At 41.6% G+C, this 26,304-nt stretch overlaps 4 long non-coding RNA genes across 11 annotated transcripts; 1 reads left to right on the top strand and 3 right to left on the bottom strand.

Annotated features, from left to right (window-relative positions):
* Positions 1-1,027: 1,027 nt before the first annotated feature.
* Positions 1,028-9,458, bottom strand: LOC136354925 (uncharacterized). Of its 4 annotated transcripts, none has more exons than XR_010738804.1 (6): positions 9,152-9,458; positions 4,771-4,831; positions 3,916-4,059; positions 3,247-3,300; positions 2,921-2,949; positions 1,028-1,354 (listed from the first exon to the last, which is right to left on the bottom strand). It is a non-coding gene; the product is annotated as an uncharacterized lncRNA (long non-coding RNA). The 4 variants fall into 4 exon arrangements; XR_010738802.1 differs by lacking the exon at positions 9,152-9,458 and adding an exon at positions 5,529-6,040 and having other exon boundaries at positions 2,658-2,949; XR_010738801.1 differs by lacking the exon at positions 9,152-9,458 and adding an exon at positions 5,529-6,040.
* Positions 6,703-8,391, bottom strand: LOC136354926 (uncharacterized). Its single transcript, XR_010738805.1, has 3 exons — positions 8,282-8,391; positions 7,865-7,914; positions 6,703-6,939 (listed from the first exon to the last, which is right to left on the bottom strand). It is a non-coding gene; the product is annotated as an uncharacterized lncRNA (long non-coding RNA).
* A 1,391-nt stretch (positions 9,459-10,849) lies between the features above and the next one.
* On the top strand, positions 10,850-18,414 carry LOC4326059 (uncharacterized). Of its 5 annotated transcripts, XR_010738796.1 has the most exons (14): positions 10,860-11,647; positions 11,714-11,817; positions 11,932-12,015; positions 12,304-12,427; positions 12,554-12,685; positions 12,790-12,892; positions 13,216-13,455; positions 13,524-13,568; positions 14,441-14,518; positions 14,611-15,275; positions 16,802-16,889; positions 17,273-17,436; positions 17,549-17,611; positions 17,899-18,414. It is a non-coding gene; the product is annotated as an uncharacterized lncRNA (long non-coding RNA). The 5 variants fall into 5 exon arrangements; XR_010738799.1 differs by lacking the exon at positions 13,216-13,455 and having other exon boundaries at positions 10,850-11,647; positions 13,521-13,568; positions 15,178-15,275; XR_010738798.1 differs by lacking the exon at positions 13,216-13,455 and having other exon boundaries at positions 10,863-11,647; positions 15,178-15,275.
* A 3,316-nt stretch (positions 18,415-21,730) lies between these two features.
* LOC107276921 (uncharacterized) lies at positions 21,731-24,019 on the bottom strand. The gene is made up of 4 exons (XR_001545877.3): positions 23,644-24,019; positions 23,368-23,570; positions 23,110-23,175; positions 21,731-22,288 (listed from the first exon to the last, which is right to left on the bottom strand). It is a non-coding gene; the product is annotated as an uncharacterized lncRNA (long non-coding RNA).
* Between the last annotated feature and the right edge of the window lie 2,285 nt (positions 24,020-26,304).

The raw sequence follows: 26,304 nt of genomic DNA, 5'->3' as shown, positions 1-26,304 counted from the left end.
CTTTATATTTCTGCCACTTTGCCTCATGGCTAAATGTCAGTACAAAGTAAGATCGTCAAATAAAAATAATTCTAAAACAATGGTTGGTCACCCTCACGCAAAAGGACAATTATTGTAACTAGTAATATGCCCGTGCTAAACGCTACGGTGCAATTATATTAATCTTTAATAAAACTCTAAAATGAATTTGGATGTCGCAAATAGAAAAAATATATAGAGTACAAGAAAATATATTTTCCACATGTCACGAATTCGGATGTTCCCATAGGCCAATTCCATTCATTTTTCTAAATTGGCTTATGTACTTAAAAATATTGATTTTTCTATTCATCACACATGGCACACGCTGGTCGCAGCCCATTAAGGATAGCATGAGGGCATGAATTTATAAACCCAAATACCAGTTTGATATGACACAAATGTCAAAGTAATAGTTTGACAATGTTTCACAATATAAGAATTGTTGGTTATCTCGTTAACGTCTTCTTTCAATATTTATATGAAACGACTACTAAAATTAGTCGATGACGGAAATGCATATTTAGAGAGACACAAGTGCATATTTAATCATCTTATTAATCACACAATATTCCACCTGAATGGTGATGGCGTGTTGTACAAAACAAGAGGACATTGGTGAGTAACATTCCAGTTAGCAATTTACTATTTTCTAAAATAAGTTTCTGAATTAATTTTGATCACGCGAACCTACATTTGCTCACCAATCATGAACGTTTTGATACATGATATTCTGTTCTTCCCTGTAGGTTCGACTTCTTTCTTTGGCTTTGCCAAAATCCTTGTTGTTTGTCAAGTTGCCTTGACAGACCCCTCGACAATGTGACAATGTGCCAAAATCAATACGTTATTTACAGAGTAATTTGACGGATGAACAATAAGTAATGTTAATGTAAAAACTTCATAATTTACAGTCCCACTCCAAAAAGCCGGTAGCCACTTCCCATCGTTTCTAAATGATCAAATACCTATCAAACGTTTCGTCTCGGTTGATGTGATTCCTTCAAAATAAGAAATTATGCTTGTTTCCAGCAAGAAGTAATTGAGCTCTATAGCTATTGGACATTCCCCTGTGTCATCTATAGTTGCTTCCATAAAGTCATTTTTATACAATGAATCATAAAATATTTTTATCTATCTCCTAAAGAATCATAACTTCCTAAAGACTGACAATCAAAGTGCATCATGTATATTTTTGTTTTCTCAACCATTTGTGTTTTACATAAAAAATTAAGCTCAGTAGTCTTTTAGTTAGAACTGTCACTCCAAGCACGGCTCGATGATGGGCGGCTCCAGAAACGGCTCAAAGCGCGACGTGAAGGGGTTCGCCGCCGATCTGGATACAAGAAACAAATTTTCTCAAATGAAATTGTAATAAACCTAAAAGAATTCGAAATCGGATGAGCACACTTAAGGCTAGGGGTAGGCGTTCGGTCATAACCGAGACTTCGGTCCGGTTAGTTCGGTCTTTAAAAATTTCGGTTATCTAGAATTGACACCCGAAGTTGCTCTCACAAGAATCAAGACCGACAGTTCGGTTAGCCGAAACTTCGGTCTCGGTCTTCGGTTAGACCGTACAGACCGAACAGGCATACAGCATGTGGCAATTGGCAGCCAACACAACAATCAGAACATGATTGCAAAACAAATCAAGCGTTGAAGGATTCAGGCTCATACGTACAGTACATTACAAGATTGTATGGACTCCATTGTGCTGCTCTGTTCGTCACCTTCACTTCAATGGCCCCCTCCTCCTCCGGCTCGGCGATTGGCCCCCTCGCTATCTCAGCAGTCGGGTAGACAGCAGCACGGCTGCACGGCAGCAGGCGGTGCGCGCCGCGACGGGCGCACGGAGGGGCAGCACGCCGGCAGCAGCGCGCGGGCAGTGCCGCGGCGGCGCGGCAACGCCGACGAGCCGACGAGATTGGGGTAGTGGGTAGGCCGAGCGGCGGCGCTTGAGGCGAAGCGACGAGATTCTGGTTCGGGACTTAGGTTTGTTGACTTGTTTGTCTCGTGGAGAAATACACTAATCACTAATGGGCTTGCCAGCCACCCAACCCATGAGCCCAACACCAACACATGCCTATGTTTGCCTATGTTTAACTCTGTTTTTATACAGATCGGTTACATCGAGTACCCGAGAAGAATGACCGAACTACCCAAAAAAACTTCGGTCTTCTCGAGTGCATGACCGAACTACCGACCGATGACCGAAACTTCGGGTAGTTCGGGTTCGGTTTTGGTTTGTTTGGGTTCGGTCTTCGGTCTCGGTTTTTTCTGCCCACCCCTACTTAAGATCCTGGTCTATCATTTTTACAAAAAGTGTAGAACACGATGGGTCAAAATTATGCTCAGAATAGAAGGATTAAACACTACATTTCCAATCGTATGCATAATTATTGAAATTATCTCGAAAATAATCCTTGTACCAATATTGACTCAATTGTTCGCCATCTGTACGTAAATAGAGCAGGAAAGCACATGGTTACCAATTGCTTTCGAGCATGAGCAAATTAATTTCAGCAACTAATCTCTATGTACTATTCTTTAAGATCCTCAGAAAATAAGGGAATAAAATCGATCAGCTTTGGCTCACTGCTTGAGTCTGATACAGTTGATCTTTAAAAAAACTAAAGTACCTGGGCGGCATTGACTGGGATTCACGGCGAGTCAAGGACGTCGGTCACCGGCAGAGGGGACAATGGAGGCGACGTCCAACAGGTTAGCCTTACTTCCAAAGTATTTTTTTTGCAACGTGGATATAATTGGATTTATTTTAAAATTATACCGCTGAATGTGATTTTTTTTCTGTGAAGCTTATATTTATTTTTTGTTATTTTTAGACATTCCAAACATGCTCATAGTTGGTGAAAAAGGGAAGCAAACAGTTGAAGATTATTACCAGTTGAAGATGTAATCCAGAGGTCAAACCTGAGAATTAAAAAAATGAAAATTAATATAGCAGTACACCACTCTAAAGATTATTAGTCAGGTTATATTTTACACAAATTTCCGGTCAATTGATGTGTATAATGCATGAAATTCAAAATATAGCCAAAGGCGCTTTCCAGTTTCCAACAGTAATGACAAATTTTGATGAGTAAATGAAAATAAGGCAGCAGTGTACATATAAGCCCATAGAACTTTATTTTAATGGCTTGTGCATTACATATCGTAATTTGAATTTGAACTGTAATGGTTGAAGGAAAGTGATCGTGCAATGATTACCGTGTTCGCGGAGAGGTTGAGACTGGAGAGGGTTCCAGTGGTGGCGTCGTCGATCTGGAGGACATGGAGAAAAAATCATAAACCCTTGACATCAGTTGTTATGCATATGGATATATAATTGGCATCATGGTTTTTCGGTAATTAAGCTCAACTAAAGGGTAGTAATATATAAATCAACATGCAGAGCATGAATCAAACAGTCTTGATTTATGAACATTTCCATTGAATCGCACAAATAGATAGATAATGCAATTATCTGAACCTGAAATCGAAATCCCATTTACAACTACAAATTAGTTAAAAAATTGATGCAAATATAGAAATAATATCCCTTAACAACAATAATGGACTAAAATCATGTCTATCAAGAGCATCAGTTATAGCCCCACACCAGTACAAATTGAGTTATATTTTTCTTGAGCTTTATGGTGTGCACAAGGTACATCCCCCATGTTTGTCAAGTGCATTAGCTGTGTTCCAATTTCTCCAAACAACCCTTAAAAAGATTACTACTTCCCCATTCCTATTCACGTCTTACCCAATAGGCCAATACCAAAACATTCCATGACAGCAGAAACTTATTCGCATTCATTCACAAATCACAAATTGGCAACCTAAGCTTGAGCTACAAGCCTATGAGCAATGAGGCATGAGCTATCAACCACTGACCTTCAATTGCCAATCGGAGTCGCCGAGTAGGAGCCTCGGATGTAGGGATGTGGAGGCGTGTAGTGACAGAGCAAGAGTAATCAGGAATTTTAGTTGGGTAGTCCTACTTCAGAGGTTCAAATCACATATCAAAATTTTGGAACACTGCAAATCTCATACAAGTACAAGTTAGTTAAGATGTGATTAAAATATATCAATAATATCTTATAACATCAATAATGAAAAAAGCTTCGGTCTCCCTGCAGCAAGGGGGAACTTCTGAAAAGGAATTAATTGTACGGAGAAGAGATCACAACAGATATAATTTATATGAAAGTTGAAACCATCCTGGAGCAACAAATTGTACTGCTTGTTATTCCTTGACAGGTTTGTGCAGAACAATACACAGCAAGAGGCGATTCCAAACAGCCTCAAGAACAGAACGGGCTTGCAACTGTAACCATGGTTTGCGCATACACATGCTTAAAAAACATTTCATATTTTTAGAGAATGGATCATATTTAAATATGTTTATTAAAATCTGTAGAAATTTCACTGGGAGTAATATCTCACTGTTGTACACAAAATAAACCACCCCCATACAGAAAATGGAGATGCTGCATAAATGTTTGGCAAACTTGTGTTAGAGCAACATAGCAGCATAAAATCCATGTGCTTCTACGCTGTTACCATCAAATTTACAACACTTAAGATCACTCATATTTACTTTGATTTTTCTTTAATAAAGCAATTCTTAGTTGTTAAAGACCATAAGCTTAGCAAATGGCAAAGAAATGAATTTTGTTTGCAGAGAGCCTTTTTTAATACCTTTTTCATGCAAGCATTACTGAAGCTGTGAGGGAGAGTATGCAGTACCTGATTATGCAGTCCCTCCTCTTTTCTGAATTTTGTGGGGGAGATTCCTTGCCAAGCAAGCCTATCAAGGAGCAAAAGAAGGAAAAAAAATTAGCAAGATTAAGAGTTGGAAATGACCAACATCTCCGTAACGATCAGCAGACTAATTAGATCAGCATAAAAGGCAAAACATTTGATATAGTCACTCCATATAGAAGTCCTCTAGGGTGAGAAGATATAATTTGCAGTGTATCCCCTGATTCGGTTTGATCATTCCGTAAAAAAGAAAAATACCTGTAGCCTTTAAATGCGATGAAACAATGTAATTTTCTGGTGTAATAGAATTAATAACTGATATACTTGACCAAATAAGTTCCAATTCCGTTATTTCATCTACATGGTTCAGAAACGAACTTAATAAAACTCTCTAAAAAATGTACTGATACCACCAAGCTAGTAGCTGAACTACTTAATAAAACTCTCTACAATCGCTAACATCCAGATGACAACCACCTACTGGACAATATTTGCAAAAACTGAATTATGCTAGTCCAGATCAAATCATCCAGTCATATATGGAATATGGATATTATTTATTTAACTAAAAGTTGCTGTCACAGGGAACATAATTGAGAGCTGCACGTTGAGCCAAGAACACGATAAAAAAAACACACCATTTTTATGCAAACAGGCAGATAGATAGAGGTCAAAACATCAAATTATTAGTTAAGGAATTAAATTAAGCTAAGGCAAATCCTGCTCCAATTCGGCATGTCTACCTGATCGATAATCGATCGTTTTGTTCTCGAGCATTTCCCATCGAGAGCTCACAAATCCGTCTCCAGTTTACGGTGCGGCGATTGCGCCGACGATCGATGGATCCCAGGCTGCTCAGTGCCGCGCGCCGCGGTGACCGCGAGTGGCTGGAGGCCGTTCTTGGCGGCGCCGCACCGGCGCCGGACCAAGGCGCCGTTGACGTCGCGGGGCCGCCGGACCCGGGACAACAAGCGCCCGCTCAGCCGCCACCGCCATCACCCTCCGCGGCGGCGCTGCTCCTGGACGTGGCGACGACGCCGCGGGGGGACTCCGCACTGCACGTCGTGGCGGGCTCCGGCGACAGCGACGACTTCCTGCGCTGCGCGCGCATGATCTACCACGGCGCCGAGGGTCTCCTGGGTCACACCAACGCGACAGGCGGTCGCGCGGATGAGGAGGAGGCGCGGCGATTGCGGAAGAGAAGGAGGTGCGGGAGAGGATGCGTTGCGGCAGAGAGGTAGATGCGGGAGAGGATGCGGAGGGAGGTGGGGGACACGCGCGCTGATATAGGACGTTGGATCCAAATTCTTCAGATGGGTTTCGACCGTTGGACGTGTGACATGATGAATGAGTAAAACCATTTGTTTAAGAAAAAAGTCTAAATACCCCCCTAAACTTTAGATAAAAGTCCGTCTAGCACCCTGAACTTTAAAACCAGATATCCAACCCCTAAACTTTGTAAAACCGTTCATATTACCCACTATGGTGGTTTTGTATAGTGGTTTTTATCTAATTCGTATATAAATTGGATGAGTTTGATCACGTGACATACACATCAGACATATATATTAAAATCTCCACTTAAATCTTTCTTTTTACCACTTTTTAGCTCTCTTACAAACAAGTACCAACATAATAATAGCACGGTATCGCTGTATAAGTATAAATTGATGACTTACAACTGATGATATGTAAATATGTTATATATGTTATTTAAAGTTATTCGTTTAAGCTTTTAAAATATGCAAAACCACCATCCAAAACCACCTTAGGGGGTAATATAAACGGTTTTGCAAAGTTTAGGGGGTTGAATGTCCGGTTTTAATGTTTAGGGTGCTAGATGGACTTCCATCCAAAGTTTAGGGGGGTATTTGGACTTTTTCCTTTGTTTAACTATAGGGTAGAAGATGAAAGGGCTATAATAACGTATCACATAGGTTCGTTTATAGTTTATGAGTTACGCTACACAATGCATACATTTGATTGCAGAAAGTATAGTGCATACAGAACTCATTTCCAAAGAATATAACTGTTTCAACGTTCACCAATGACCAGACGATCATAGCATGAGACTTCATGCATGACCATCAAGTTTGAGCACTGTCAAGGTATATATCCTTTAGTTTTGCCACGTTGGACACAGTCTCGCATCTCCTACAAGTTTCAACCACAGGATGTCAGTCATACACCGCCATTGATATATTGTTGAACTAGCAAGTACATAACTGTCGGGTCCCGAAACTAATGATTCGAAAACCGATATATTTAACTGTATCAAGCCCTGAATCAGTAGATTGATACAGGTTCAACAATCTGAATTTTCATTACATACATTTGAATGTCTCTAAAGGAGATTTTATTATAACATAATAGGGTATTTACAAGTTTGTGGCTAACTATTATTACAACAGAAGCTATAGAATGACTCAACTCTAATGTTTTGCTATAGACTTAAACCATCTAACTACGCTAGACTTGGAAGTTAAGTTGGAATGAAACTAACTTATATGATTAAACTCCCGGCTTTGGCAAAATCTCCAAAATGACTCTAAAAAGGTGGGGTTGAAGCAAGGGTGAGTACAATGTACTCAGCAAGCTATTATATTCAATATTGAATGCATGAAATGATAATATCTTAGTAGAGCTAGATTTACTTGCAGAAAGCTGAGAATAAAGAGGGACAAAGCCTATGATGTTTGAAATGCATCAATATTTAATAAAATCTTCAATTAGGTTTCTAACCAAATACCATATGAGTCCCGATACTCAAGTCCATGAGCACGGCTATTCGAATAGTTTTAAGAATATTCATACTGCAGTAGATGTACGCTTTACCCGCAGTCCATAACTTGCCAATAATCATTAGCTTAGTCATGGCCCAGTATTAGGTTACTAACAATAGTGGTACCTGTTCCGTGAACTCTAGTCCTCATGCGCTCTGAACGTAACGTTATCAGCAGCGAGAGTAGTTCTGGCGTTCTCGAGGTTTTTCGAGAGAACTAGTTGAGAGACCCCCCGTCATCTCAATCAGGTTTTCACAATTCACACATACAGCTCGCGAGATAATCAAGATATTTACCTGCGCCTCGGTAAATATTACAATCGCCCTGCTCGGCGTAAGTTTGCCTCCTGCGCGAGAACTTAAATAAGAACCACTACACAGAGATACCACATTATTAATTGACATAATAACTAGGTATATCCCCATTCTAGAAGCTGCGGTCATACCTGTTCGTTTGACATAAGTATTTGGTGAACAATTATATCGACTGAGACAGCACTAGCCACCCGGAAATCAACCAATTCCTACGTACTGTCCCAATCTAAGTTTATTATATTTTTATGCAATCTAACTAGGCAAGGCTAAGCAAAAGCTAGCATATTTGGTTTACTATGTTCAGGTTATGCATTTGAAATCATGTATGACTAATGCATAGAATAATAGAGGCATGGAATATGGGACAATTATGCTCAAAGGAGAGGGATAATAACTTGCCTTGCTCCAACGTAAATAAATCCAATATAGCAGCCTGATTATCGATTCTTGAAATACCATAGGTTGCCATCCAAAAGATAATAGACTCTACTTGAAGGAAGAGCCAAATTCAATAAAAGCCATAAAATAGAAAGAGAACGATAAATGGTTAAAAGGGCTATGGTTTAGGGTATATTCTATTTCCTTTATAGGGTATAGGGATTATTGGGCTAGTATTTGCTGGCGGTAGGTTTAGGTAGTATAAGGTTTAGTTGTTTGCTAGTCGTTGCTAGAGTTGGGTAGCATAACGACTTGATTTGGTATCTTCTTTAGCCGGTGTCAACAGACAGCATGACGGTTAGAGGAATAGGAAGTTTAGCGGTGTGGAAGTGTTACTCCGACAACCGTGAGTGGCGGCGGAGTGGTTAGGATCACACAGAGCTCAAGAACTAACTGTGCGGCGTGCTGTAAAGGTCGAGGGAATAGTGAGCTCCGACCGTTGTACGCATCGAGGCGTGGAGTGTCGAGAGCAGCACTTCGACCTTGGGTTTGGGTTTTGCCGGGCTTTACAACCAACGGTTCAACGTCGGGGATAGTAAACCGCGAACGTCCCCATGGAAGGCGTAAAGTTTCAACCGGCGGCTTTTTAGTGGCTTAAGGGGTAGTTTGGGATAAAAGAAAATATTTGAAAGACAAATATAAATTCAAACGGTATTTGAATAAATTCAAATAAAATAGCAAATTGGGTTTCAAAATGAAGCATTTGAATTTAGATGAATTTATGTCCAAGTTTTACTGGAATCGGATCTACTGTTTAGGAGATATGGGCTTCTAAAGAATATGATTTGAATTAAATCTAGAAATGTGAAAATGCACTGTGTATAGGCCCACCTGTCAGCCTTTCTTTTTCCTTTTCTTCTTCTTCTTTTCGTTCTCTTCTTTCTGTCTCACAGTGAGCCGAGAGAAGAGAGAGGAGAGGCCGAGTGGGGCGGCGGTGCTCCAGTGGCTGGGAGGCTGCGACGTCGGCGGAGGTTTGTGTTCCCGAGCGACGCGCACCCGGGGAGGGTGGTGGATGGAAGAGAGGAAGAGGGATGTGGCCGGAACGGCGAGTAGAAGAGCTTATCTCCGGTGGTAAAGAGAGGGGTGGTGGTGGCTTGATTCAAGGGGAAAAGGAAGGGGAGATGGGCAAAATGGATTCGCCGGAGTGGAGCCAGCATAGTGGCGCAAGGGAAGAGGAAGGGGAACTACGAAGGAGGAGATCGGCCGACGGCGGCGACGGCCGGACATGGATGGAGGGAGAGAGAGAGAAAAGAGCTTCAAGCTCGATGTGAGGAAATGATGGGGTATTGCCGGCTATTTATAGGCGACGAAGGGCGGTGGTCAATGGCGGTTTGCAGAGGGGAAGAGGGAGTTGGCCTTGGTGGCGGCGACGTGAGAAGGAAGGCGACGGCGCCGGCTGTGGCCTGTGATTGGTCGGCGACGGCGGCGCATACACGCGGCGGTCGCGGGAGGGTTGGCTGGCGGCAGTGGAGTGCACGGCACAGCGACGGCTTGCCGTGGTTGGCAAGGCAGCGGCGGCGGCAAGCGTACGCGCGCCACGCGCGCCCATGGCGCCGGCGGCAGCGCCCACAGAAAGGAAAAAATACACCGAAGGTCCCTCAACTTGTCACCGAGTTACAAAATCATCGCCTTTTGTTTTCTCCCCTTCAGCGGCCTCGAGCCTCCTTTGCGCCCCCTTTCTCATAGAAGCCGCTGGGTTGACCCCGAGAGCCGCTGGGTTGACCCAGAGGGCCGAATTCAATGGTAGAGAAGGCTTTAATAAGAATTTAGCCATGAGTGACCTTTTTAAGTATTGCAAAAGAAGAGGCCTGCTGATAGAGCTGGGCGGGAAGCGATACTAGTTATCAGGTTAGAGAAAGGCCTGGCCCGTAAGCTGGCCCCCCTTTAAAAGCCATTCCTTATTAATAAGGATTTGTTACGCGCGATATGCCGACGACTTACTACTGGAAATCGTGGGTGCCGTATTTCTTCTCATAGAAATACAAAAACGTATCACCCACTTCCTACAATCCGGCCCGAACCTTTGGGTGAGCTCCGCAGAATCAACAACCATAGCTACACGGAGTACGGTAGAATTCCTCGGTACGGTCATTCGGGAAGTTCCCCCGAGGACGACTCCCATACAATTCCTGCGAGAGCTGGAGAAGCGTCTACGGGTAAAGCACCGTATCTAGAGGTGAGTGAGCCTACGACCACCAATTGCTTATCGGCAAATATTATGCGGCGCATGAGGGGCGAGCGAGGGGGCATGCCAAGTCAGCAAAAAGCTACAGTCCTACAGTGCCCGGGGTGGTTGTTTTGCGAGAAAGCCCTCCGGTTTGTTCGTAATTCCGAGTAGGTCCCTTCCGAACAGTGCCCCTGAGGCGATATTGTGCGTAAGGACCCTTCTAAAATCCTGATATTACATGCGCAGGAGGGGAGAAACGCGAAATAGGAGCTCTATGTAAAAATATAAAGTCTAGGGGCTTTTTCGCAAAAGTGCCGCGCACTGACCCCCTTGCCGCCTCTCCTCGACTCCTCCTCCCTCTCGTCCTGCGCCATCATGACGCCGCCGCGTCCGCCTCCCCTCGCGCCGCCGCCGCCGCCGCGTTGACCTCCGCCACGGTGGCCGCATCCAGCCCTAGCCGCCGCCGCCCTCACGCACTCTCCTCCCTCTCGTCTCTCCCTCTCCCTCTCCCTCTCCCCTTCACGCCGCCGCTGCCTCCGCCTCGCGCCGTCGCCATCGTCGTCCCCGCCGCCTCCGCCTTCCCCTCGCTTTCTCCCCCAACTCTATCCCCCTTCGCCTCACCCCCTTTGCTTTCTCCCTCGACAGGATGACAGCCGCCGGCTGCGGCGTCGCCTCGCTCGCCTGAGGTGGACCGCGCATCGTCTCCTCCGCCAGCAAACCACTGCTCTTTTCCCCCTCTCCTTTAGCTCTCACCGCTTCCATTTCTTCCTCCCCATCAGTGTTGTATCAGCCCTGTGGTCTCGCCCCAAACCCTAGCGCTGTCATGGCGGCGGGGTCGAGCCCCCTTGTGCCAGGTGCCGAGAAGGCGCTGGGGTAGCGGCCTGTCTCGTCCCAATCCGTAGTGCGGCCATGGCCGGCGGGGATGAGCTCCTGTGCACCGGTGGCGTACAAGGTGTTGGGGCGGCAGTGAGAGGAAGGTCCAGCTTGGAGGAGCTGAGGAGGGAGACGCGGTCACGGACCGGTGGCGGTGGCCTTGGATCCAAGCAACAGTGGCGCACATCGCAAGCAGAGGAGATGTTGGAGCCAGGGTCGAGAGGGACGGCAGGGGCATTGCGGAGGTCGGCGCGATGGATTTCGGCCACGGCACGGCGACAACGACGGTGAGCTAATGCCACATCGCATGTTCCTAACTTGGCTATTTGTTTCAATCTTTCATGGATGTGCAGTTCCCAGATGTATATGTTGCTGACAAAGGGATAGCAGCATGCGGGTTTTCCTCATTATTTATGGATTGCTTCAAGATCATGGAAAATGTACTGGAGAAACAAGAGTAAGTCCAGGATCTGTTCCTAATTATTTTACCTCACATTATTATTTCCTGTTACTTTGCTTTGGAAGATCAAACATGCAGTGGTTCACCCCCTATGTTTCAATGGCTTGACAGTGACCATTCTATTTCATCTGGAGTTGCATAAGCCTTACCATGGAAACGATATGGCCTTATGTTGAGGCCCAGTATTCAAGTAAGGTAGTTCTATATAAACACCTCTGCAACTCAAAGCCAAGTTAGTGAGGCCTAACAAAAGGGTCCTCAACTCTATTTTTTCTATTCCTGCATCTATTTTCATGTATCTGTGTTTGCCCCACATTTTGAGGAAGCGATCCTGGGTATACTGGTAAGAATTTGCCCTTTCATTAGAGGGGGGGGGGGGGGGCATCTAATGCAATGTGTGGTTTTCTCCAAACCTATGAGACTGACATATCATTATTTAATACAAATCATGATGCCATTGGATTTTCCCATTCATGTGTTCAGATATGTTGCACAGACGTTCTCCATGATATGTTCAGTTCAGCAGCTGGAGGCAGAGTTGCCACTCGTGGAGAATAACTCTTGTGATCTTTGCATACAGACTACCTGTATGTTGCTTCTAACAGGGGTATGTGCAGCACCACATAACACAAACTCCTCTAAAAGAAACATCTTTCACGTCTACCTGTTTCTGCTAACAAAAGCATTTTGTATTTCTCTCATTCACATGGAGAGTTGATTGGTTTGTTTGCAGGAATTTGTTGGCATTTGAATTCGAGGTTAGACAGTGGGGTTGTGACAAAAGGTGACACACTCACACACTTTGTTTCATTATGGACTCCATCAAGCAGTGTCATGGGCCTCCAAAATTGTTCATACGTGACAAGTATGATAGCTTAACCTCTTCTATTCATGTGTGAGTTAAGCTTGCATCTACTGAAAACTAAAGAGAATGCTGGCCTTCATGGATGTGATCATGCATTTTTTCAGGTATGACATTAGGGGTGAGGGAGCTTGCTTGAAGAGATACACAGACTCGTCCTTCAATACTGGTTTTGCATGTTCTAGGATGCTAGAGCCAATAACTCAAAGAGTAAGAAGACCTCTTAGAGCTATCGTAACGAAACTGAAAATAATAGATTTCTTTAGCTGATTATTTTTGTGGTTGTGGATGATTCAATCCACTCAGACATAGAATCATACCTGACCTAACCTTAAAGATCGAGTGCTTGGCATTTCTTTTCCATTTCTTCTAGGAGATTAGGCCGCCCCTGTAGAATCCTCAGATTTTCAGACCACCTAATGCAGCCAACAATGTCTCCAAGTACCCCCCCCTCTCTATATATAATCATCTCATACTATCCAGTATCCTTTCGCTTCTATTTTCTTCCCAGAAAAACAATATCTTTTTTGTAGGTTGGAGATAGATTTGTCTAGGCACCGATGACTGGAGTACCGACAACTAAGTGGATCTGTGTTTCAAAGCTTCAAACCACATACGTAGAATCTGTACATGAGAATCTTCACCAGATGAGAACCCCTGCTCCATGAACCATTCAGAAGTGTAGATATCTTTCATTGCCTCACCTGACACAAACACTGTAGAGGACATCATGTAGACACTTTCAGTACCATGTACAACGGCAAGTAAAACAAGTATGTGTCAATGATTTTTGCTCATCTCAGCTTAGTGTTATGAGTTTTACATGTGGAATTTTCAGCAGATGCTGTAGGGCAAGGTCTTCCTTTAGAAGATTTACTGCTCTTAGGTATTTTCTAGAGCTTTAACTTTTAGTCATTTGTATCAACATTACTTAGAAATTGTATTTGTATAGCAGCTAACCTGATATTTCAGTTCATCGTCAATTAGTAGATAAATTTCCTAATTTGTACAAGCTATCTTCTGTTCTAGGTTATAGTTGCGAGCTAGATTTTGGCATTGTACTGCTGATTTGCATGCTCTCTAATGCAATCAAGTATATACGGTGCTATCCTTCAGACATATACAATGACAATACATAATGATTGTATTGATATTTCAGTTCGTTGTCAATTAGTAGGGAAAAATGTGGTTATGATGTTGGAACTACTCACAAAAAGAAAAAAATTGTGACAGTAACAATTTCCCCTCAATGGCAGTGCCTCCGTGGTGAGATGGATATGAATTTTTAATATGCCCCTGACAAAATAATTATTCTACATCATTTTCAACGTTTATTATACTAGAGTACAGTGGTGCCATCTTAGATATGCAATGCCATCACTCTGGATGTTAAACAAGAAATGACCGACGTTGCTCTTGGACTTTAAATTACTCTAATGCCAGAATCATATGCATATAACTGGAGAACTTCATCAATTTCTTGCAGCTACATAGTTTGCACCTCAGCATGGAAATCTTCCAAACAAAAAAAAATGGAAGTTTTTAAACAAGGCCTAGATTTGTAGTTTATGCAGACACAGGAAATGGCATGACTAGGTCACTGTTGCATTCTTATTGTGAGACGTAGTCTATGAAATGCAGTATTTGCCATTATCATAGGTCTTCATCTATTTCAATGACACATGAAATTTGCTCCATGTTGATTTGCTCATTTCTAATGGACAATCTTATGGAAACATCAAACTTTTTGTTGCACAGGTCACAGGCAGTCCTTGGTTGTGTGCACCATTCTGCAGGCGAATAAGAAAATTTTTAGTTCCTACCATATGTATTGGGGTATGCCACAAAATTGGAATCCATTTAATCGAATCCTAATGATACTTTGTTAGCTATCACTATGTAGGAATAATGATAATAATAAATTTCAGGTTTGGTGGCTGATATGGATATTGAGTTTGAGTGAGAAGTGCATGCTTTGATTTTGTATTCAGCGTTTCGTTTCTTTAGTTGTTTACTCGATCACCTCTGTCATCAATGGACTACTTGTCTTCATGCACCTTTATGCCATACATGCAAATATGTAGGGTGTAGGCCTCAGGGATAAAAATGCATTTAACAATATGGTGTATATGCAAGCTTAGGCAAAATTTTCAGCTACGAACTTACTCCTTTAGCCTTCACCTAAAAATTGCTTACTATTATTTTCCTGGAGTTGTCCTCAATTTTCTCAACATCACTCATATTCTAGACGCGTTAGTTACAACAAATAATGTGATTACTGAGCAGGAAGTTCAAGAATATCGGCATATTTGTAGGAAAATGATGTCTTCAGTCCAAACTGAGAAAATATTATGGGAGTCTTCTCTTAATTGCTGCCCCAGGCAGCAAGGCATATGGATATGCCATTAACCAACTCAAGAATTGCACTGTAAAATGTCAAAAACTAAATGGAAAGTATTTGTGTTCTTATCAAGGTCTTTCTGTTGAGTTTTAAGGTTCAGAGTTATGATCCCTTGATGGTCCATTTGTGTTGGTTTGGATCAACAACATGCCATGGGCTGCTGATAGTATCATGGCGGCTCTTGGGGCCAAGGTAATTGAATTCTTCGCTGTAACAATTGTTTCTCCAGTAATGTTTTGTCCATATAGTATACTTTGTATTTCAAACCTATCTTCTGAAATGGGGAAAAAGATCCATATTTCCACCTAGGGAATATAGTAGGCATGTTCATTTCTGATGACAAACCTGTGATTAGGACTAGCCATTAGCCATAAGTATTTACTGACCAGAATGTGGACAGAAATCCTTTTTCTATAGTTCTTGAATTTATACAGATCAAGAATAAGGATATTTCTATTTCATCTTGTAGCAAGGCAAACTTTATGATTTGTTCGTTGTAACCACTCTATGAGGTAAGCATGATTTCGTTGACCGATGAAGGGGGTAAACCCTGTTGTGATTTGAAGAAATAAATTGGTATATTGATAATGCTAAAAGAACACTTAGTTGTGCTTGTACTTTGTTATAGGGAACTAGATTGAACTAGGTTTATGTTTTGTTTTCTGGTTCGTTCATCACTTTTTACAACCAAAATAATAACTAAGGTTCTTGCTCAAATTTTTTTTTTGTTATTCTAATACCAGTCAATATAACATCTCCATTGTTCGATATTTCAGTTATATCTATTAAACTACTTCTCCGAAGCTAAATTCAAACTCAGCATGTCACCCTATCCTATTTAACTGGTTTTCTTTTTTACAGCGTGAAATATATGCTATTTTGCCCATGTAACGAAGAGTAGTTAATTTGGGGATCACTGATCAGTGATCACATAAGCATCTATTTTTTCTGCTGAAAAAACAAAACAAACATTTTTTGCGAAAGCATTTGCTGGATAATCTATCTAATTGGTTTATTTGAAAAACAAAACTTCCATTCATGGTAAATTTCTATTTAGGAAAATGAGCTTATGTTTCCTCCAAACAGGGACTTTACCCAAGTTTTTATTGAAGGTCTTTCCATCAAGTATACATTTTGAATGACACCATGGTTTGCTAGCCCAACTGCCTTTCTAGCTGATATTTGATCATGTATATCTTACAATTGCTTTACAAAAGGCATTATTATCCTCTGTATCCATGTTATAATTTGAATCAGTTTCTTCTAAAACGGATTGAGATGTTTCAGATTTCAAAAAAAGGGTCCTAAATCCTATCATCAAAATAATACTTTTGTTGGAGAGTGTTGAATATTTTCAGAGTTATTTAATACGTATTGCAATATTATGTTTTTCTGCTATTTCAATCAGAATTGAGTTGTTGGTGATAAATTTTACCCAAGGCTATCATTTCATTTTCTATTCTGATATTTCTACATAGATTTTCTTTAGAAATTTGTTCGATTAATGCTCTTTGCTACCCTCAAATTTAATTTTTAATCTTGTCATACCAAATACATGAACATGCACCTTTCAAGAATTCGGTGTATTCTAAGCCACACCTCTACCATGAAGCAGATGTCATACGAGGAGTTTTTTGACCTACATCTGGCACAATCACTTAAGAGGTGCAAATAAAAATATGCTCACTATATGATCTTTGTTTTCTCCTTTCTTTCAGCTTTTCAGCCTTCTCTTTTGATTCCTTCAAATGGATAGACAAATTCTTCAACTCTTCCGCCTTCACCATTTGTTCAACAATTCTTTGAGTAAGATCCTTGTTCTTCTCTTTTAAATTCAAGCACTCTTGTCTGGGATCCTGGAGCAATAATGACATTTTATTATGTTCCTCCTTTTTTTTTTTTATCTTAGAACCATGTTTTGTAGATAGCCTGCTCTTCAAGATTTGTCAGTAAAACTTTAAGCTGCAAAATGTCATCTTCAATTTTCTTGTTGCTATCAACTGATACTACTATATCTTCAAAATTGAGACTTGCTGGTACCAACTGGAGCCAATTTCTCTGTGTTTCTTTTTGTAAGCTCGTCAAGTCCTTTAGATAAGCTTCGAGTGTGTCATTTCTATCAGCTTATTTTGCTTTAGTTCACATGTGTACTCTAAGTAGCTTATCACGTCTTTCTCGTTAACCTGCAGGTTTTTAAGGTCATGTCTGAAGAAATCAAGTTACACATTGATCTCCTCAGTCCATCTCAAATAACTTAGCTTCAGTTTCAGTGATGAGTGTGTCCTTTAGAACAGTTGCTAGCTGGTCTCTAATATTGGAAAGGTGGGACTAGAGTCATATTTTTACAGTTGAGGTACATCTATATTTGTTCAGTGTGAAAAACCATCTTGCATCAAACTGTTTGTCATCTATTTCCAAAACTGGGTCTCTTAGACAATTTAACTATGTTTTTGTGCTCATCAAAGGAAAGCCAAGGAAAGCAGGGGCCTGACTCTTCTGACCAAGTTGTTACATCGACCTTGCAAAGGGTAGAGTGAAGATCTCGTCATGATCTCATATCATCGTGCAAATATGTGATTTCATTTTCCATATGCATCAGTGCTTCATTCTTAGAGTATAACGGCTATGTAATAGTTTTGTTCTCTCCAGATTCTGTAACACCACTCGTACGAAATTACTCACCAATGGCTAACATATAAGCCGTTTGATTCATATATATTATATGTGCCTTCAACTTTATTCAGCTTTAATCTTACAAGACCAGTAGTTCAGCCTAAAAACAGCAAAATAATCTAATTAATCCATCTATGTGCAGGCGGCGCGTCCCAACCTCTAGTCTCCTATTACCAATTGCAGCAGACTTGGACTAATGGAATTGCTTGAAGTGAAGACCAGTGAACAAAAGGCTTTACACAAAAAGAATTGTTGACCTCTTTCGGGATAAGGCCCGGAAGAAGCAGGGATTGAACCAGGGCTTGTTGACAGAGCAGATATCAAAAGCCTATGTTATCTCATTTTCAGGGACCGAGCAAGGGATGAGCGCCCTCTGATCTAACGACCAAACAAGCAACTGCCCTTGTTACTAGAAATATGAAGCGTGCTAGCGCGCACTTCCTATTAACCAATTCACCAATTTTAAGATTTGTAAACAAAGATAATAGGAGCCGAAGTCAATCCCTTAAAACACTCCTCCCCGAGGGGACGTTATCGGTCGCTTCGTTCCCTTGTTTACTGAACTCTTTTCAGGAGATAGGTCTACCGTTGCAAACTCATCTGCTTGTAAATTCATTGTGTAAAATAACTCGTAAATTCATTGTGCCAGAATTGATCACTGATCAGGTGTGATCAGTCTCATCCGTCTAAGAGACTGATCCGGTGCGATGAGTCTCATCCGTGTAATATTTTGGAATTCCTCTTCCAACTCGTCCCGGAATGGGCGTTATGGCAAAGAACAAGAAGAAAAAGAAAGAAGGAATTTGTCCAATAGTAACAAATGGTGCCTCCACAGGTTGACATCCGATCCAACCTAGTAGTAAGCAATCCGCCAAAAGCAACCAAAATATTCCTTGGTGAATCGGTCGAAAACTTGAACTACGCACATACATTTCTTTAAAAAAAGGTAAAGCCAAGAGAGATATAAAAACTGGTGCTATTGCGGCTACACCTGGAGTGAGCCCACAAGAGCTTTTACTGTACCAGTTCCGAATATGAGAAGGGGCTCGCGGATTTTAACAGGTTAGGCTTAATCTACCCAATTGGAAATCTCTTGCAGTAGCTTTTACTAGAAATCCATTTCTTCCACAAAGCTCCTGTGACCTAACCATCTAGATAGAAGCCTCGCAAAGAGTATATGCCGAAAATCCTATGTTTGGAGTGACCATGAACACTGCTTGAGACCCTTCTTTCGTGAGAGTTGTGATTCCGCTTTCATGTTTTGGATTGAGCTTTAAGTGGATTGGAGGCGGGCATTTTCATTTCAACGTAGCAGTAGGGAAAGTGATTTCGGGGGGTTAGTACACATGGGCAGTTGGGACAGTTACAGGTAGTTAAGTTCGGTCTTATTCTTATGGGCAAGTGGTCCTAGAATCTCTCTTTCCTTCTCTAAAGTATAGCTTTATGAAACTAGAATATGAGTAAATATAGAAATAGAATAATAAGAATATCATATAGCCGTGTATTGGTTTTGATCCCAGTTTTATCCTACATGGCGGCTGAGTCAGCGTGGGACCCACGTGGACCCACATGTCAGCATGCCACGTTATCTCTTCTTTCTTCCCTTTTCTTCTCTTTTCTCTTTTATTTTCTTCTCTTCTCTTGTGAGGGTAGGCGGAGGCGGAGGCGGAGGCGGTGGCGCACGCCGTTCAGAATGACCGCCTCCCCGTGCGCTCCGTGCTGCAGATGCTCTTTTCCGAGCACGGCAAGCTCAACCGCCTCGCCGAGCTCAGCGGCGGTGCCTCCTTCGGCGCGCCCAGCCTGGTATTCGACCTCCCCGGCGCCCGCTGCCCTCCAAGCGCGAGGTGCTCGCCCAGCACCACGAGCTCCGCCGCCTCCGCGAGGACTTCGCCCGCCTCCAGGTACGGTTTCATCACGGCCATCTCCGCCGCCACCGTTCATCAATTCAAAGCTTTGAGGTGTTCGTCATTGTCTTCGTCGCGACGTGCAGGTCCAGTGCAGCGCGCTGCAGGCTCAGGTGGACAGGCTAAGCATGGAGAGGAGGTGGCACGGTGGCGGTGGCGGGTTCTTCAAGTGGAGCACGTTCTGGTTCGGCGGCATGAGCTCCGACGTCGCGAGGGTGGAGGACTCCGAGAGCGGCATTGAGCGGCGGACGCCGGCGAGCGGGAAGAAGGGCAGGGGAGGCGCACTTGACTAGTTGCAGAAAGAACTCTGCAAAGCTATGTATGCCTCACTTGAGTACTAACTGTTAGGTTTGTCTATTGGATTACCTAGGTTTAGATCTAGTCGGTAGAACACTTTGGATGGATGAACAACAATAGATGAACTAACAAAGAGGAAGTGAGAGGGTTTAGGGATGTGACCGGTCGATGTTGAGGAGGAGGAAGTGAGGCCGGCCATCGTCGTTGTCGTTGTGCGCTTGACGTGGGCGGCGGCGACGATGCTGCGCGGCAGTGGCGGTCGTAGGCGATTCCGGCGAGGTCATGGCGCGACGATGGAGTCTTCCCGTCACTGGCTGTGCCCCCTTGATCGGTTAGGGTTTGTGGGGTGGAGTGGCGGTGGCGACGAACCTCGTGTCTTGTGTCGTCCCGTCCTCCACCCCTCTTTATATGGCGCAGGGTGACGGAGGCCCACCAGCCATTGGGCTGGGCGCCCCCGATCAGGGCGCGGGTCAAGGCCCCCTTGAGCCGTTGGGCTCAAGGAGAGGGAGATCCATCTAACATTCTCCCCCTTGATCTCACTATTTCTTTTAGCTTTTTCTATTCCATCACAGGTTTACATATAGAGCATGTTTCATCGTCACGGTTAATTACCGCTGGATTCGACAGCCACTATACACATCTCTATTCAGAAACAGATACTTTAACTTTTGGGCCCTATAGTCCAGGATTCATAAGGCTTCCCTTAAACACATGCATGCTACATGTTCCTTGAACATGTTGGGAGGTAGGCCTTTCGTGAGCGGATCCGCGAGCATCCTTTCTGTTATAATATGCTCGAGACTGATTGTTTGATCCCGGACTTTGTCTCTCACAACATAGTACTTTATGTCAATGTGTTTGGCAGTACCACTTGACTGATTGTTGTGAGAGTACATTACTGCGGGTTCGTTATTGCAGTATAACTTTATTGGTTTCACAATACTGTCAACCACCTTTAAACCGGGTATGAACTTCTTTAGCCAGTTCACCTGCCCCGTTGCTTCATAGCATGCTATAAACTCGGCATACATAGTAGACCCTGCAGTGATAGTCTGTTTTGAGCTTTTCCATGAAATGGCTCCTACTACCAGGGTGAACACATATCCCGATGTTGACTTTGTATTATCTTTTGCAAAGTCAGAATCTGAATACCCCACTATCTGGAGCGATTCTGATTTTCTGTGAGACAGCATGAGGCCTTTTGTTCCTTGCAAATAGCGCAAGACTTTCTTTACAAATTCCAATGCTCTAGGCCTGGATTACTTTGAAATCTGCCAAGTAACCCGGTAACTAATGCCACGTTAGGTCGTGTGCACACTTGCGCATTCATATAAACAATTTTAGCCATTTATATCTGGTATTGATACTGCCATCTATATTCAGGGCATGTCTCAACATATTGCCAATTATCTTGTTATACACAGAGCTTGAACTGAGATAATGAAGAGATCGCAAAAATGTGTATTCGTGGTCTATTAAATTCTGGCCAATATCAAAATCTTCAACTGATTTTCCTAAATATAATTTTTTAACCATCGCAGTTGTTTCAATATAATTCCCGGGATAATGGATCCTACTCCAGATATGATGGCTAAAAGACTTGTACCGCAATATAACATCGTTACTTTAAAGACACTACAATTATCTGTCTAAACTGAAGCCTGAAGACCATGAGGTTCGTCTCTTTGAATGAACTCCAGTATCCAAATAAATATAGGGGCAAAAATAGAGGAGCAACAAATCAATAAAAAATCAAACAGAGGCAAATGCATGGGAAGGAACATACTGGCACATTCTCATTCCTTGGTAAGAAATAAAGGAATTATAGAATATATAGCTTTGCATTGACCAAGTGGCTTAGGTATAAACCAACTGGCCTGTTATAAACTAACAATATTATCTGAATATCATCTAATACAATATTCAACCATACTTCAGATTTTTAAGGTAGGAAAAATGTACTGACCTCCCTCCTTATTCAGGGTGAACACCTTATTCCAAGTCCATGTATAGATCAAGAATATAGAGAAAATACACTGAGAACTACAATGTGAAGAAGGCAGGAAGAACTGCCCACCTAATGATCTATCATACATATATCAGGAAAGTGAGCTAGTAAAAATGGAGATATAAACAAATGGTACTTTTGGACTTGCCAAATTGGAACACTGGATGCAATAATATGTCAAGATTGTCAGGTTCACCGAGAATCTTTGATGTCATCAGAAAATTTAAGCTTTGCCGGGTCATATGTAATACTTCCAGATTCAAGTCCATGTTTAGTGTCTTCTATTTCTTTCTGACAGCGCTGCTCATTTCCCATTTGCACACCTGATAAGAAGCACAAAAGGGAACTTATTACCAAGGATGAAAGCTGAAGAACTTAGTTTAACATGGCTTGCATGTTCCATTTGGAAAATAAAATTGGCTTCACCTTTACACTCACTATAACAACAAAAATAACCGGCATGTATCATGGAACTATAATAATGTACACCCCAGAGAAGACTGTCTAGACCTCCAAACAGAAAATAACCTCATGAATACTTTGGATGGGAAAAATATTGTTCAGTAGGTGCCAACAAACTAAAACGGTGAAATGTAAAAGGCTTAGAAGTTGGTAATATAAATTACTTCCAATAACCAAATTGCACAGTAGATAACAGACCTACAACATATTTGTTTGGTTCAAAGCACATTGTAGTCAATATAGCAAATTTTGGTTGTATCAAATATTGAGAAAGCCTATGGAAACGGAATTCATGGTACTAATAAACCTGATATGCAAAATGTAAGAACTAACCAATTCAAATTACATATGGATATTTTGTATCCTTAGACAATGGGTAATTCTAAAGATAAAATACAGCATTGCAGTTATTATTATAGATTAATGACAGGCATATATGTCACTCTTGTGTTCCCAACCAAAAAGTACATAGAGAGCTAGACCATGGCAACAGTTCGTATTAATACTGCAACACTAATGTGCAAACAGGTAAAACTAATTTGTATAGACAAATGATCTGTTAAAACTCATGCTCAAAGAATGAAGAAGGGCATCTAGGAGACAAACCGAATCATAATATCAATACACTCAATTCATATACAACATATGCATGACAGAAGGAGATGATTAATTTGATCTGTACCTGGGTGGTGATGTTTAAACATTAGTACTGAATAATCTAGCCTTCACTCCCTTTTTTCTTTCCTTCCTACCAATCATGTGAAACTCACAATGAGCAGCAAATCAAGAATAGAGAGCAGGCGCTAGAACAGATATGTATATATGCATATAATAGGGAGAATCAATGTTTTAGCAGTAGTCATGTTGAAAGAATGAAGAACATCTAGGAGAAAAACCGAAGCACAATGTCCCAATTTACTTGCAGCCGTCGTCACCATACCTTGCCATAGTTTGTGCCTTGCTGCCGTCGTCGCCGTACTTTGCCATAGCCCATGCCTTCCGCCGTCGTGGCTTTGGTGCCCAAGCTGCTGCTCTTGCTCTCCCCATCCTGGCACCGAGGGGAGGTGAGCGGCATGGAGAACGGGTGAGGAAGACAGTGGAGAGTAGCGTTGTACTGCCGAAGAGGGCCACGACCGGATCCACCTGGAAAGTCGAGGGAATCGGACTTGGGATCGCATCAGGCATAGAGGATAGGGTGAGGGAGAGAGAGGCTAACGTGGAGATGAGATGAAAGAGGAGAAGAGGAGTGCAGTGGCTCGCATCCCTCTCGTCCGGGCAACCGACAATCCACCAGCGAGGAGGCCGCTGTTGCCGGATCTGGAAGCCCCGCCTCCTCACTGGTGGACATGACGGACTCGCTTGCCGGCGCGGGAGCGCGGGCACAGTAACAATGGCTGGATGAGGGCACGAGGGAGGCGAAGGACGACGAAGCTACGACAGCGACGGCGCGCGCGAGGAATGAAGAGAAGAGGGCATGGCGGCGCGCGTGCGAGAGGAAGCGGCGACGGCGGTACGGCGAGATAGCTGGAGTAGGTTGAGGCCTTGAGGGAGTGGAAGAGGAGGGAGTTGCGGCAGTGACGACGCACGGGAGTGAAGGAGGAGGGCGAGGCTGCGGCGCGATTGGAGGAGGAGGGCGAGGCGGCTAGGGTTTGTTCAGGCTTGCGAAATCCACACCGTCCGTTAGAGATCCGACGATCCCACGGGTGCGGAAGGGCCAGCACAGTGAGGAACGTGGACGGCCAGATCGACCCTACCTCGAGATCGGACGGCGGATATTAGCGGGGACCGGTGCGTAATTAACCAAAAGTGTAGGGTTTTTTTTGCAAAAATTGCTGATGTGCTGGTAGTCTTCCACCGATCGCACGGCTTTTAAGTAAACCTATATTCCATCCTTCCATAACGTTCAATTTAAAACTCAATCTCTCAATCTACAAATTAAGAATGTATTCTTTCTTATACCTTATAGTTTGAATTTAAACATCCGTGTTTATATTTATTTTGTAGTTTGCATTTAAATTTACATGTTTATATTTTAATCCATAGTTGTATCGAGAAGTATGGACTTACTGGTTATTAGTAGAACTAGATGGTGATGGTGCTGCATGCAAAGCGCAAAGCTTTCGGTACGTAGCTGACGACTACACGAGAACGAATTATTTGGAGGCGTCGAACAGATAAATATTAGTACTATACTAGAAAATCTCGCGCCAAATGGCGCGCCCCATTTAGCATGTTCTTATGCATGAACGTAGAAATTTCAAAAGATTTGGTAGGATTAGGCCAACTTCATTAAATTGTTCATTTAACATGTAGATTTATTCAATTAAAGATCATCATATTTTAATCTATTTATGGCATAGCTATTAAAAAGTGTTTTTTTAGTAAGTCTACATTATTTAAAATGTACTTATTTTAAAAATATTAATTATCAAGCTTTATCTTCAGCTAAATAAGCCATGGTCTTTAAAAATAAGCTTTATAAAATGGACTGTTTTTTTATGTAAGTCTACATTATTTAAAATGTACTTATTTTAAAAATATTAATTATCGAGCTTTATATTCAGCTAAATAAGCCATGGTCTTTAAAAATAAGCTTTACAAAATGGACATTTTTAAATAACGACCGTACTCGTTTTTTATATATATAAAAAAGACCAAATCGAATTTATGATAAAAGAACATCTTTTCCTCGTTCAAAATATAAGCATTCAAAGTTTATATCAGAATATAGCAATTGAGTATCCAGTCCCTTGTCTCAACCAATCATAATATTTCTTATTTAATTTTTCCACTTACCCACCTAGTTTATATTTGGTTAATATTTCTTATTTAATTTTTCCACTTACTCACCTAGTTTATATTTGGTTTTCAACTAAGAACTATGTAATAATGGCTATAGCTTCTATTGAAGTAAACACTGGATTTTATCCATTATCTAAAAACTCACCTAGTTTATTAATACCTATACCCAATTTCAAATAATGTTTTAGACCTTACAATGACGGGGCATTTCTCACGAAAGTAGAACTAACAAAAAAAAAATTCTACTCCAACCCTGAAAACTTTATTTCTAGCAATTCTCATGCAAATTTGTAGTGGCAAGAAATATCCTTTGCGTCCTTATCAATTTTTAAATTTTAATTAAATATGTATATATACCTTGATTTGATTGGCTAACAGATGTTCTTATAAGGGAGTACGTAACATATCTTTTAGTATTTGATTGTTTTTTTTACTTGACACAGCCTATTAAATTTTAATCGCTCTTTATTTTGCAAAAGTTCTATAAATATTGTATAATACTAGCAAAATACCCGTGCGTTGCACCGGGTAATGATATGGTGACTGAAATTTGATTTGAACTATTTATATGAAGAAAATGAATTGTAATTTAATGAAATATAAAATTTTCTGCAATATTAATTACACTCTTTTAAATTATAGCAAAAGTGATATTGCGTTGCAACGAATAGAAAAAACAGATAAAGTTGAATTAAAACATATTAAATTCTAATTAAATGAAATATAAATTTTCTGAAATATTTAGGTATTTTTTAAGTAGGTAGGTATACAATTAAATTAATTTATAAGTAAAGTAAGTGTAAGAAATAAAATGTTGTGGTTGGATTTAACTTTTATTAAATTTTCTATATTAATTACACTCATTGAAATTTTATTGGAATTTACCTAGCTTAATTGCTAATTTTGATAATACAAATATCATTTCAGCATTTATTGAAATAAAAATCTAAATAAAAATCCTTTTTTCTCTATGGGCCTTTTTCAACCCATTTTCTTCTTCAGCCCGCAAGAGACCAAAGTCTACTTAATACCCCCATACTCCTTTCATTTAGTGGACCGCGGGCCCACGTGCGGC

The sequence above is a fragment of the Oryza sativa genome, chromosome 1 (assembly GCF_034140825.1).
Source record: "Oryza sativa Japonica Group chromosome 1, ASM3414082v1".
NCBI classification, from domain to species: Eukaryota; Viridiplantae; Streptophyta; class Magnoliopsida; order Poales; family Poaceae; genus Oryza; species Oryza sativa.
Note: the sequence above shows the minus strand (reverse complement) of the source record. Positions and strands in the feature narration are given on the sequence as shown.